This window comes from Alexandromys fortis, unplaced genomic scaffold, assembly GCF_014885135.2.
Source record: "Alexandromys fortis isolate MF-2015 unplaced genomic scaffold, M_Fortis_MF-2015_v1.1 scaffold_48, whole genome shotgun sequence".
Lineage (NCBI taxonomy): Eukaryota > Metazoa > Chordata > Mammalia > Rodentia > Cricetidae > Alexandromys > Alexandromys fortis.
The window spans coordinates 8,365,057-8,377,871 of NW_026067947.1; the positions used below are offsets into that span (position 1 = coordinate 8,365,057).

The 12,815-nt window shown below is 33.8% G+C and overlaps 1 protein-coding gene across 1 annotated transcript in view; it reads left to right on the forward strand.

Annotated features, from left to right (window-relative positions):
• The first annotated feature begins 837 nt into the window (after positions 1-837).
• LOC126506075 (contactin-6) overlaps positions 838-12,815 on the forward strand; it is a 340,519-nt gene continuing 328,541 nt past the window's right edge. The window contains exon 1 of the mRNA XM_050149362.1: positions 838-1,216. The gene's annotated coding sequence lies outside the window, so the exon portion shown is untranslated. The remainder of the gene's footprint in view (positions 1,217-12,815) is intronic.

The window sequence follows — 12,815 nt, forward strand, 5'->3', positions numbered from 1 at the left end:
TTGCTTAGTAGATAAATCAAAGTATGGTCAAAAGATACTTTTTGACGTAACCTAATGTGCTTTGTAATTTAGTTTTCCAAGCATTCATTTATTTAACCATCAAATGTCAAAAAATGTATTTTCTTTGTGTTGCACCCTGAAAATATTCTTGTGTTATAGGTATGATTGTATGTGTTAGGATCTCTATGTTCATACACATGCTTTGTATGTGTTTTAGCTTTATTCCCCAAGCAGTCTCTTCAAAAACCATTCCAAGACTTAGTCATACCAAAAAGTTTAGTCAGAGAACTCTGTGTGAAACACGACGAACATTTATTTATTTAATTGTTTTTAAACAAAACTGTTACACAAACACAGGCAAACTCCTTCCTTACCCAGGAGACTGTAAACACACTGTTTATGAGAGCAACACTATTCTTCTGGTCTATTTGACTCCACTTTATGTAATCTGCTATCTTTAAGAAGTCTAACGCACATATTTCACTTAGACGGGCTTTAGGGATAGGCCTTTGATTTTTATTTCCCCTTTCTCTTCACTCTCACTAGCACCAGGAGCTGCGGGCATGTTTCAGAAAGCTTCTGTTTGAACACAGTATAAATTGGTGCAGACCCTTGACCAGCTTAATCTTTCCTTGCAAATGACAATGCAGCGAAACCAGAGAAAGAAAGAAGGAAGAAAAAAAAAACTACTTCCTTCCCTGTTGGATGCCTAATAAGTAGTTAGTCTGACCCAGTTTTCAATAAGAACAATTTTCTGATGACCCGAAAGGAGTGACTATATCTAGTCAAAGAATAGAGGTGGGGGGAGTGAATTTAATCTTTCTTGCCGCTGGAATGGCAGCTGCTCCCAACTGCCTGAGTCTGTGAAGGATGGGGAAGACAGAACTGGCTTTCAGTGTGGAGAGAATTTTCCCTTTGAATATTCTAAACGGGAGCTTTGCACATGTGCCTCAAGAACTAATTGTCTAGGTTCCGTCAGGAATGCAGCAGGAGAGGAGCGTATTTCATGCTTAAGACCAGAGAGGAGCCACGCAATACTCAGTGGATAAAAGGCTTGCAGTCCCAGCTGGGAAAAAGAGTCCCATTATCTCCCAGCTGCATAGACATTCCATACGGCTTGGTTCTGCTTGGATGCACAGCATGCCTGGCTGAGAGCTCCAGACAGAGTTCTGCAGAAAAATTGTAAAGATCCCGAGACATTTCCCTGCTAAGATCCGTAAGTACAGAATTGCGCTGTCTGCTGCAATGAGAATTTTGCTGGTCAAGCTGCAGCTTTTCTTGCTTTCTATCTCTTTGTATTAGTATAACAGGTAAAAGCTGGGGTTGTGTGTGTGGTGGTGGGGGGAGTGTCTGTTTCATTGATGCTGTGTTTTTATAATGCTGATTGTTTAAAAACGTTTATTCCCTGTGAGAGAAAAATGCATTGAATCTGTATCGGGAGATGTAGGATCAAACCAGGCAAAGTGAGACTACAGGTATATTTTTTTTTCAATGTTTCACTAGTCTGCTGCAGTAAAACTAATGGGCAAGACTGGATGACAGTGCTAATTCTGATACTTTCGGATGGCCACACGCCCTTTCTGAAACGGCAGACAGATCGGAAGATGTGATTGCTTTTTTTTTTTTTTTTTTTCCTCCAAGGGCTGAGGGGTGGGGTTTGCAGTATCCACAGATGATTTAAAGGAACGGCTATAAACGTTTCCTTGGGGAGGGTTTTCACAACGGGAGAAACACAGGAGTGGAGGTCAAATGGGTGCACCAAATTTCCTCTGACATTTTGGTTGCACCCAGCTTAGAGATAAAAGCTTGTGAACTCACACTCCCTCCCCATTTATCCCAGCTAAGCCTGTTACGATAAGGATCTTATAATACTTTATGAAAGTTTCAGGAGTTGATGACTTGGGAGCAAAACTTTGTAGAGTTCTCAGATTAGCCACTACATATGTCCCAGTGTTAACATGATAGTGTAACATTGGGGGTTTGGGGGAGATTGGAATTTATAGTTCTTGTTCCTCCAAATGAAACTACTTAAGTTTAAATAATCAGCATCCTGCCTATATCCTCTGAGAAGCAAGCATTCACGGAATAGCAAATAGAAATTACACAGAGCAAGAAAACAGGGAGAACAACGGCATTATAGATTTATCTTGAGAATAAGGGATTTATAATATTCTATAGTGACAGCGTTTCTCAAAGATACCTATAAGCCAAGGAATATGTTGGCTATTGAATTTCATGTTCTAAGCAATTTTCATGCATCTGATGGATTCATTTGTCACCTTTTAAAACCACTGTTGTTGAAATGTGTCAACAATTTATGTGCATTGCAATTTATAAAGAAATAACATATTTGAGCATAGTTTTTTCTAGCCCTCCCCTCAACATGTGTAAATATATACATTTCCACTAAACAAACGTGTGCTCACAAAAATGCTGGCACAAATTGTATATCTAACAGAAATACAGAGACGTTTCATGTTTGTTGCTTCAAAGATTTTTCTTAGCAAAATCATGGCTATGCAGTACAAAGATTTTCAATCAAGAAACTTTTATGTAAAGGCCTTATATGAGGTTATATAAATTAATAAGTTAGCAGTTCATAGCAAGAACTTAAAAATTGCTTAAAATAAAATGTGATTCTTTATTTTCATTGATCATTTCTAAAGAGCTGTCTTAATTTTATTTTCAATATATATGTGTAACTTTCTTTAATGAAGCTGAATTCACTTGGTCACTTACAGATGACCACACATTAGGTGTGGGCTTCCCATTTCCCATAAAATGATTTGTGTTTTGAAGACAGTTTGAAGTGTATTAAGTTGACAGTGAGCTTCTAGTCTTCAGATGAGTTAAAAAAGTATAAAAAAATTGATACCTTTTGATTTTACTTTCAGAAGGAAGGGGATTATGAAATACTCATTATGTAGCTACATATTTATACTCACAACATGTAAAGTAGAAGGTGCTATTATCAGCTTCAATACTTGAAAAAATAAACAAGCAAAATATGAAAACTTGAAAGAGAGATCACATCCTCTAAAAATAACAATGATGAGGTGTTATTTCTTTGTGCTTAAACTTCTCTTAATAAGATGGGATGGGGAGAAATGTACTTTATAGAGAATGGTTTTTTATAGTATAGCCATTTTCTCAGAATAATGAGTACTTAGTGTGATGATATCATCAATAATTTGACAGATATCCTTGCAGAAGAATTTATCTTACTCTATAAAACAAAAAAGAGGTAAAATGATATAAGTTGCCAAAATTCTGTTATATATTTGTTTGCAGTAAAAATACTAGTTTCAGAAAAATAACTCTATAGTTATAAACAAAAAAAACTATGAAAAAAATAATTATTTGGAGTTATTTTAATACATATTTAAATGTTAATCAGTTCTCAAAATACCCATCATTGCCAACAGAACCTTGCTTGGAACTCTTTACAGATCCCTGTTCTTTGTGTTCTCTGGAAAAAGAAGTAAAAAGACAAAGTAGGTTATAGAAAAGGGTGGGCTCTATCAGCAAGTATAGTTGGTACTCTCAATGTATGATGGTAGCCAGTGGCTAAGTAGATCACTGAACAAAAAAAAAAAAAAAAAAAAAAAAAAACTCTCTCAAAGTGTGGGAAGGGAAAAAAGCCAGGGACATGTGCAAATTTATATTTTAGACAGATTTTATCTTATGTCTAAAGTTTGTAGTGCACACTGCATTTTTTTAAAATTCTTACTCCTGTCTAGGTGATTGACAGAACTATTTGTACTGATGCTAGTGGAAATAGTATGTAAAGACACTTGCCATATAGTAGACGTCTAAGGCTAAGGGCTTTTGAGCCAAGATTAGACAATGATCAATTAGTGACATTCGTGGAAGTTTAGACGCCATGTGTCCTCTCAGGGGCCAGATAAGCCAGATCCTGTGACTCTGAGAAATAGAACACCAAACGTACAGCCCTGTTTTTATAAGCCATTGGTTATAAGTGAGGAATTTCTCTCTAATGTCCTTATGTCTTCTAATGTCTAATTAGTGATCTAAAATTTCGCCTTCAATTCTCGAAGCTCTGGGAACATGTAGAAGGTTGACATCTAGTCCTAGCTATTTTTCTGCCCAAGTGGGATATAGAACAATTTAAGGCTTCTACTTAAGTTGACTCTCAAGTCAGGTAGGATGGTCAATAAGAACTAAAGTTAAACTGATTGGAAAATAAATAAAATTTAAAGAACAGATAGATAAGCATACCAGATGGAGATTAATCATAGGAACTCTATTAAGCTATTATTCTTTCAGCCTTTTTGACAACTTTAAAAGTAATGTAAACCCTGTGTGTGTGTGTGTGTGTGTGTGTGTGTGTGTGTGTGTGTGTGTAAGATAATCAATTCAGAAAATTAAATTATTGACATTATGGTAATTACCCAAATTTCATTTTAGATTCCTTTCAAATTTGAAACAACTAACACTTTCCTAACCAGCATTTAAACCCTGACTCACCCTTGGTTTTGGGGTGGGTGGGTCCCACTTTCTGGAAATATATAAGGAGACAGTCACATGTTCACAGTTGTGTTCCTGATCATTATTTTACTTTGCGCAGTCAAGACCAGTTATCATTTTACAATCAAACAGTCATACCTTTGAGAAAGCCATACATATTTGTAAGCACTGTTGTAAACATCTCATGTTCAAAGTTATTACCCAGAAAAGTTAGCTGTTGTTGAATATGACTTTTTTTTTTTCTCTCAGATGAATGCTTTGGAACCTCCAACAATAATGAATGTTCTCATTATTTTTCACTTCCACATTTTTTCTTAAAATATTCCTATAATTGGTCAGTCTAAGGAAATATTATCTTGCCATTACTTTAAGATTCTTCTTTTTTTTTGACCGAGAGGAATGTAATTATGTTTTACACATAAAGGTCAGGAAAACAGTAGAGATAATCTGAAACACTGCTATGGTGAGATTAAGTACATAAAGGTCAAATTAAATTACCACTCGATTGTTAAAGGTAGTTAATTAATATAAAACTCATACAATTGTTTTTCACATAATTTATTAAATGTAAATTTAATAAAAATTATATCAGTGTATTGGCTATTATAATTTGTAAGTTATTTAAGTATTTTTTCTAGGAAAAATTGAGAAGTCAATATCAAAGATTTATGATCCAAATAGGTAGGATTCATATATCAATGTTTTCTTCATATCTATTAACATTTTATTATCTGATGGTATTTCAAATACAATTAAAAATTTAAATCCTTTCTATATTTGTTATGATATGTTTTGCATATATTTATACTATAGGAGGTTATGAGTGCCCTAATATTTCTGATAGGAAAATAATCTTGTTCTTTGGATAGCAATCATCTATGCAGAACCCATTACTGAGATTTTGATTCATATACAAATAAGATTCTCTCATTGCACCAAGGTTTTTAGTCATGTGTTTTTAGTTTCCCTACCTAATACCCCAATACTTGAGAGCATGAGCAAACCAACTGTTACCCTTTTTCTTTGATTTCTTTATTCTTCCTTTCTCTCTTTCTTCCTTTTCTTTCTTTTGGGCTGACAATTTTGTCCATGTTGATTCTTAATTGTACATTTTTCATATTTATAAAAGTATTCAAATTTGTTTTAAACTTTGCACTTTGTTTCATTATTGTCTCAAATGCTTTTCTTTGATTGTATACTTTCTGTTACAGTGTTCATCTCTGAAATCCTTTCATTTCCCTCTACAGATTTATGTATCTTTATCATTTGACATGTTCCTTTGAATGCTGAATTTCCATTTTAAAATATGTACAGAAAGAGTATGTTTAGAGATATTAAAACTATGCCAGAGTAATTTCTCACTACTTTCTGAAAATTTAGCTATTATTCTTTAGATTTATGTTTTTCAATTACATAGTATCTTTGCTTTATTTCCCCTTAAATCTTTTTGTTTCAAAATGTGTTCATGAAAGATCCTTAGAAACAAGCATAGGGATGATTTTAAGATGCTATAAAAAACTCATAGAGTATATGATAACACCAGGAACAAACCCTGGTTAACAGGCCTGGTTCATACAACAAACAAGTGACTTTGGGATGCCAACATGACCTTCATGTCCCACATGAAACATATCTACACCATTATAATTAATGACTATATTAGTGGGAAGTACCATGTATGTGCTAGTGCAGGAAGCATATGGAAACTTCTTTATTCAATTTTGATGTGAAATGCTACAAGAAAAATAAATTTTATGAGATTTTGAAATGTGTGTCCTACAATTACTTTAAATAATGTTACTTTTTTGGAATGAATTCAACTCTTCGCAAAGTATCAAGCACTTCGATATTTGTTGTACAATCCCTAGGTATTTAGAACTTTAATATAATTGTATATCCACAATATACACCTTTGTATTTAAAATTTGTCATTTTATTGTCTTGAGGCATGTGTATCCTCCCATTTTTCAGATGATTCTGTGACCGGAGATATACAAGGCTTTTAAGCCAAGGCTCTCGATGGTGGGAACTTTTAATATTCTCTTCTGTCATTTCCCATCCTTCAGGGTTTGAGATATTATATTATCTTAAAATAAAAGAGAAATATCTCACAAAGACAAAAATAAACATACACTTGGCACATTTTCTCTATATCACCTAAAGTATGTGTTTTTAGTGTTTGGAAACAATGGAAATTTGTTTCAGGTAGTGTGCTTGGCATTGTGCCCACAAATACTGTCTCCAGGGTCAGAAAGACTTTGCTGTTTTCCTTTGTGTTTTCCCAACACCATAAGTAGATTTTTTTTCTTTCTTCTCTTTGTTTCTGTAGAACAAGACTTGAATATAAATATCTTTGTTTTGTGAGTTTTCAGTAGTATCTTTTAGTTTTTAAAGGTCCTTTTATGCAATTTTTACTCCAAAATTGTGACCCTTGAGATTTACATGAACAGAAGTCATTGTATCTGAAATTGAGGGTTTATGTGTTGTGTACAGGTGAGTGTGTGTGTATGTGTATGTGTGTGTGTGTGCATGCTATGATTGGATGTGTCTGTAGGAATCTAACTTCAGCACTTGGGCATCTGAGAAGCTAAAGCAAGAGGATAATGGGTTTTAGGTCAGCCTCAGATTGATAGCAAAATAAATGAGAAAAAAAATTGGAGCCTGGGTATTTAGATTTCGTGTGTCTGCAATGGCAATATAGCAATGGCCTCTCTACATCTCAGTTTCTCCATTCATAGTAGAGATAATAACAGTATCGACTTCATTGTATTATGAAGAGAATTAAATGGCTTAATTTGTGAAAATATCTTGGAAGAAAGCCCAGCAATTAATAAGCTCTCTATGTGTTCATTGGTTCATTATAGTTATATTATTACTACTATAATATTTGTCTATTAGCTTTAGAATCAATTGAGTAAAAATAATATAAAACAATGAACAGAATGAAAATTGTAATCATCATCTTATCAATTGTATTGGGTATTTAGTAGAAAATTTAATTTGGTGTGTAAATCACCAAACTGGAAATAAAAATAGTGCTTATGAGAAAAACGTGAAAAGACTCAGAGACACTAGTGTGTGGATACATAAAAACTAAAAATAGTTTAATTCTACAGACCAAAAGTATTTGGACTTGATCAAGAATTTAATTTTCTGTTCATAAAAGCAGAGCACAAAATAAAATGAGAGAATTCCATAACTATGTTTGCAACAAAAAAGTTGCAAAAGCTTCTGTATTTTATTATTTTTGTTATTTAATTTTTGGTATGTTTAATATAAAAATAACAATTTTCTGTTGTTTGAATGAGAAATGTTCCTCAAAGGCTCATGTATTTGAACATTTGATCTCCAGTAGATGGCACCATATTGGTAGGTTATTAAACTTTTAAGGAGGTCCAACATTGCTGATACATCTCTGTTGGTTTGGAAGGTTTATAGACTAGCCCCAGTTCCTCCTAGCTTTCTTTCCTTCCTGTGTTCAAATCAAATGCAATTAACCAATTTTCCATCCCCCATCAGTATGTCATGATTTTCTCAGTATTATGGACTTTAGCTCTCTAGATGTGTCAGTCAAAATAAGTTCTTCAACTTGCTTTTCATCATTATTTTATCACAGTAACATGAATGGGACCAGTATATGTCCACAAATTAACCATGCATGCAAAAGCAATAATAAATTTAAAATTATAATGGATGTCTTAAAATAAAACATAGATACTGTTTATCTGTTTATATATTTCCAGTTTCACAGTTTCTATATAGTTTAGATAGATTCGATAGAGAAATAGAGAGAGAGAAAGAGAGAGAGAGAGAGAGAGAGAGAGAGAGAGAGAGAGAGAGAGAGAGAGAGAGAGAGAGAGATGAGTTTCTATAACCTCTGATGTCTGTTTTCTTCTTTTTTGGCTATTGAAATTGTGTAGTTACTGTGCATTTCAGTCTTGCAACATGAAAGCACTTTAATTTACTCTTTGAAGACTTTTCTTCATCATTTCCTTCATCTATTCTTCTCTTTTAGGTTTCCTAGCAAACTTTTAATAACTGCCATTCTATGAAGCTGCCTTCCTCCCATTTATATTTTATACCTTTAGCTTTGAAAAGGAAAACACATCTATTTTCCTGTGTATCTTTAAATATTTTTCCAGTATTTTGTGACTCTTCCCTTTTTATTTTAGAAATGGCTTTTGATTTTTGTCTGATTTTTAGGCTCTAGGAGAAAATCCCTCTACATGGTACATTATATTTTTGTTCCTTTGAATTTTCCCCTATGACAATTCACCTGCAGTAAAAATTTTCTGAGATACTCATTTTGAGTCCTGAGTCCATCATAGAGATAACTCTCTTCACATTTGCCTACAGAGGAACACAGAAATGTTCTTTTCCTCTTTGTTTCTCTTCATATATTTTAACCTGAAATTGCTTACTTTAAATATCTATTTCCTGTGCAGACAGAGTGAGTTTGGTCCTTATAAACAAGGTTCAGCAACTCACTTTCTTCAGGAAACCATGGTCTCCTCCTAAGGTCTCATATCTAATTCAAGGTCATTTGCTTTTAGGTTGTTTGCAGTTCATCCCTGCCAGACCTTTAAAGTATCTCTGGTATGCTTTTCTTCCAGGAGGCCTTCAAACTTTATAATTTTCTGGTGCTAGTTCTTTTTAATGGCATTCCAATGGCCTCATACATTTCTGCTGCCAATTTTTCTGTTTGCTTGGTGGTACTTTGAAAAGGAAGGACTGTGTTCAAGACAACAATCTGAACCATTTGTTTATATATGATACTCTAAGTACTCCCCCCTTAGTAATTAAGATTCATTTTCCCCTCTTCTTGAGTGTAGTATGTGTGTTTGTATGTATGTATGAGTGTAAGAATACATATATGCACACATGTGTATCCACTCAGCTGCCATTATGTGCATGGTGTGTGTGGGGGATGAGTAGTAGGCCAAAGTCAGCATTGAGTGATTTCTCTACCATTCTTTATATTAGTATTTGAAACAGGGGCTCTCAGTGCACCACAATATTTGTTCAGCTAGGCTGACTGGCCACTGAGGTCTGGACAGTCGCCTGTCTCTGCCATGACTGGCTCTTTAGTGGATGCTGGAAATCCCAGCTCAGTACATTTTTAAAAGACAGCTGCTTCTCTCAGTGAGCCATCTTGCTAGCGTCTAACTATTTTTTTCTTTCTTTTCTTTTCTTTACTTTTTTTCAACATTTTCAAATAATTATTTTTGCTGATTTTTAGGAACAATATTCAGTCCTTTGAACAAAATATAACAAGGAATCATCAAAATCACTGGTTTCTATCTTTTCATTAGTTATACAAATACTATAAATTGTTAAAAGTTATAACTTAAAACAGAATGATCATCTCATGAAATAGTAGGTTAGAACATAGTCAAGAATAGTTAGGAAAATTAGATGCTATTCATTTAGATACTTTAGTGCTATTGCTGCATTAACTTTTTAAGTCTAATGGAATATTTTTTCATAAAATATGTAACCAATTATTCTGAAACACTAACACAGCAATTTCCATGACACATTCCAAACTTAGGACAAACAAATTACCTTTGCTTTTAATTCCTCCTGATGACTGACAAAAACAAAATTAGATGGAAATTTTAAAGATTTGTTTATTTATATATTTGTTTATTAATTTTATATACAATGTTTTGTCTGAATGTATACGTGAAGGCCAGAAGAAGGCACCAGATTTCATTGCAGATGGTTGTGAGCCACCATGTTGTAACCCAGAATTGAACTCAGGACCTCTGGAAGAACAGCCAGAGCTCTTGACCTCTGAACCATTTTTCATCTCGATAGAATTTTTAATACCTAAAAGAGAACCAGTTTCCTCTTATTCCGAAGAATGAGATTGAAGACGCCTTCTGAAGCCATTAGTAACTTTTTACTCATGTTTACAAGATGCTGTTGTGAATTTGTAGTCAGAAGAATTTAGACATTTTCAATTCAAAGTTTTATGTGTATATTATTTCAAGGCTAATGCTCGTCTTCACACGCGTCTGGCTGAAGCTGCTGGAGATCATATATCTGCATGTAATGCACTGCAAGTTTTGATAAACTTTGGGAACACTATGGATTCTTGGAATAGCACACGTAGAAAATGAAAAGCACCAAAGACAGAGCACATCATTTTCTTCTCTGCCTTCTGTCAGTCTTCCAATCAGGACAAAGCAGTAAGGGAAGAGAAGATTGAAAATCAGATTTGCTGTAAGTTTCATGGTAAAGATTTTTTTTTTGAGTGTCAGAAAGGCATTTTAAAGCATGTGACATTAAAATATTTCCTAGGCAACAGCCTCTTAAATATGCAAAAATATGAGTCTATGCTCCTCATAGATATTCAAAGTATGACATCACACTGCAAAAAGAAGTAGTAAAATTTTCCAAGAGCTATACTCTCCAGAATTTTTTGTAGATGTATTCCTTGGGAATGTATATAATATAAATACATGTATGTAACAACATTTAATGAAAAATTTAGTTGAGAAATTTGAAAGAGAACAAGGAGGAGTATATGACAAGACTTGGGAGGAACAAAGAGAAGGGAGAAATAGTGTAATTATATTATAATATCAAAAATTGAAAGAAATAGTTTAGAAAAAAGATGGAACACATGAAAAATTTGTGCTCAAACAAATTACCTTAGAACAGTGCTGTGTTATATGTATTTTACAGATGCATGCAGATGTATGGGCTCTGTCCTCATGCTGCTGCCTTGCGTAGACCATGCCTATGTGGTTTGTAGATGAAAGACAGACGGAAGTACTTATTGTTAAGTCTTAGAACACATCACTACTGAGTCAAGTACTGATGCAACTTATGTCCTGGAGATGCAAAGAATGCTTATTTTCTCTCTCTCTCTCTCTCTCTCTCTCTCTCTCTCTCTCTCTCTCTCTCTCTCTCTCTCGTCCTCTGTCTCTGTCTTTTTTTCTCTCTCTCTGTGTCTCTTTCTATCTTTTTGTCTGTCTGTCTATCTCTCTCTTTGTGTCTCTATCTTTCTGTCTGTCTGTCTCTCCCTCTCCCTCACACACACACACACACAACACACACACACGTGCTCACAATGCAATGAAGAAGAAGAGACTATCTATTTGAGGGATACAATGGAGATGCTGGGGGAAGGAAAGGGAGGAGAGAAGTGATGTAATTCTATTTCCATTAAAAAATCTTAAAAATAAATAAAAATATTCCACTCAAAAAGGGACTGAAGACCATAATAAAAGTAACTTAGTTGCAATGAATGGGATGGGAAATCAAATAAAATTTTCTGGCATGCACACTCTCACTATCACTAATAAGTCTTTTAGCATTAACAGGTTATTTCACTTCAGACACAACAGTTAAGTTTTCTTCCTCCCACAATGAAATGTAAAACAGCTCCAAGAAGTAAATAATACCAGTGAGGTTTCAAGATTCATTGGTATATACTTGAGTTACAAAATAATTTTAGGATTCCCAGACTTTTCAAAAGCTGCATATTATCTCCTTTTGTGAATTTATTTCTGTGTGAAAACAACTTCTCGGAAATATTGGAGTTAGCTTAAGTAATGGTACAACATACTGAATAACCAGAATTGTGCTTGGTGAGTAAAACTATGGCAATAAATAGCAGTAAATCAAAAGTTAAATAAAATGGCATCTTACAATGAAACTTGTCAGTATCATTTTGATAGGCAGGCTAAATATTATATTATTTTGTATCTATTATATATATATATATATATAGTGTATCATGTTTTCTTGTAATGACTTTTTAAAAATAAATTTTGAATGAAACACAGATGAAGGAGAACAAGGGAAATACTGGTTTATTCCCTATTCTGATTCAAATTAAGTAATCCCAGAGAGTAGGGCATACTAAAATGATGATAGGATAAAATATTTTCACATAATGACTTTCTTCTCTTTAGTTTCAAACTGAGGTAAATAATTCCAGATTATCCATAAAGTTTAAAATCTGTCTAAAACCCAGCAGATTAATGAGAAATTATATCCCATTGAATAGTTGCAAATTTTTCTTATTAAGTGGTTCATGGCCCTAGCATTAATAAAATATGTTTCCAACAAGAAATAGAACTTTTTCTCACTAAGATGGTGGAATCAAGTCAAAATTCCTATCTATATTCTTAAATCCCATTGCTAAATTATGGAGAATTGCAAGCACTACAAATTGTTTTTACAACCATTTCCTATTTATAAACATCGCATTTACTTATCAATTAAAATTGTAATTAAAAAACTTACACATGGGAGGGGGAGAGGAGTGAGTGGAGGGGGAGGGAAATGGGAGGCGGGAAGGAGGCAGAATT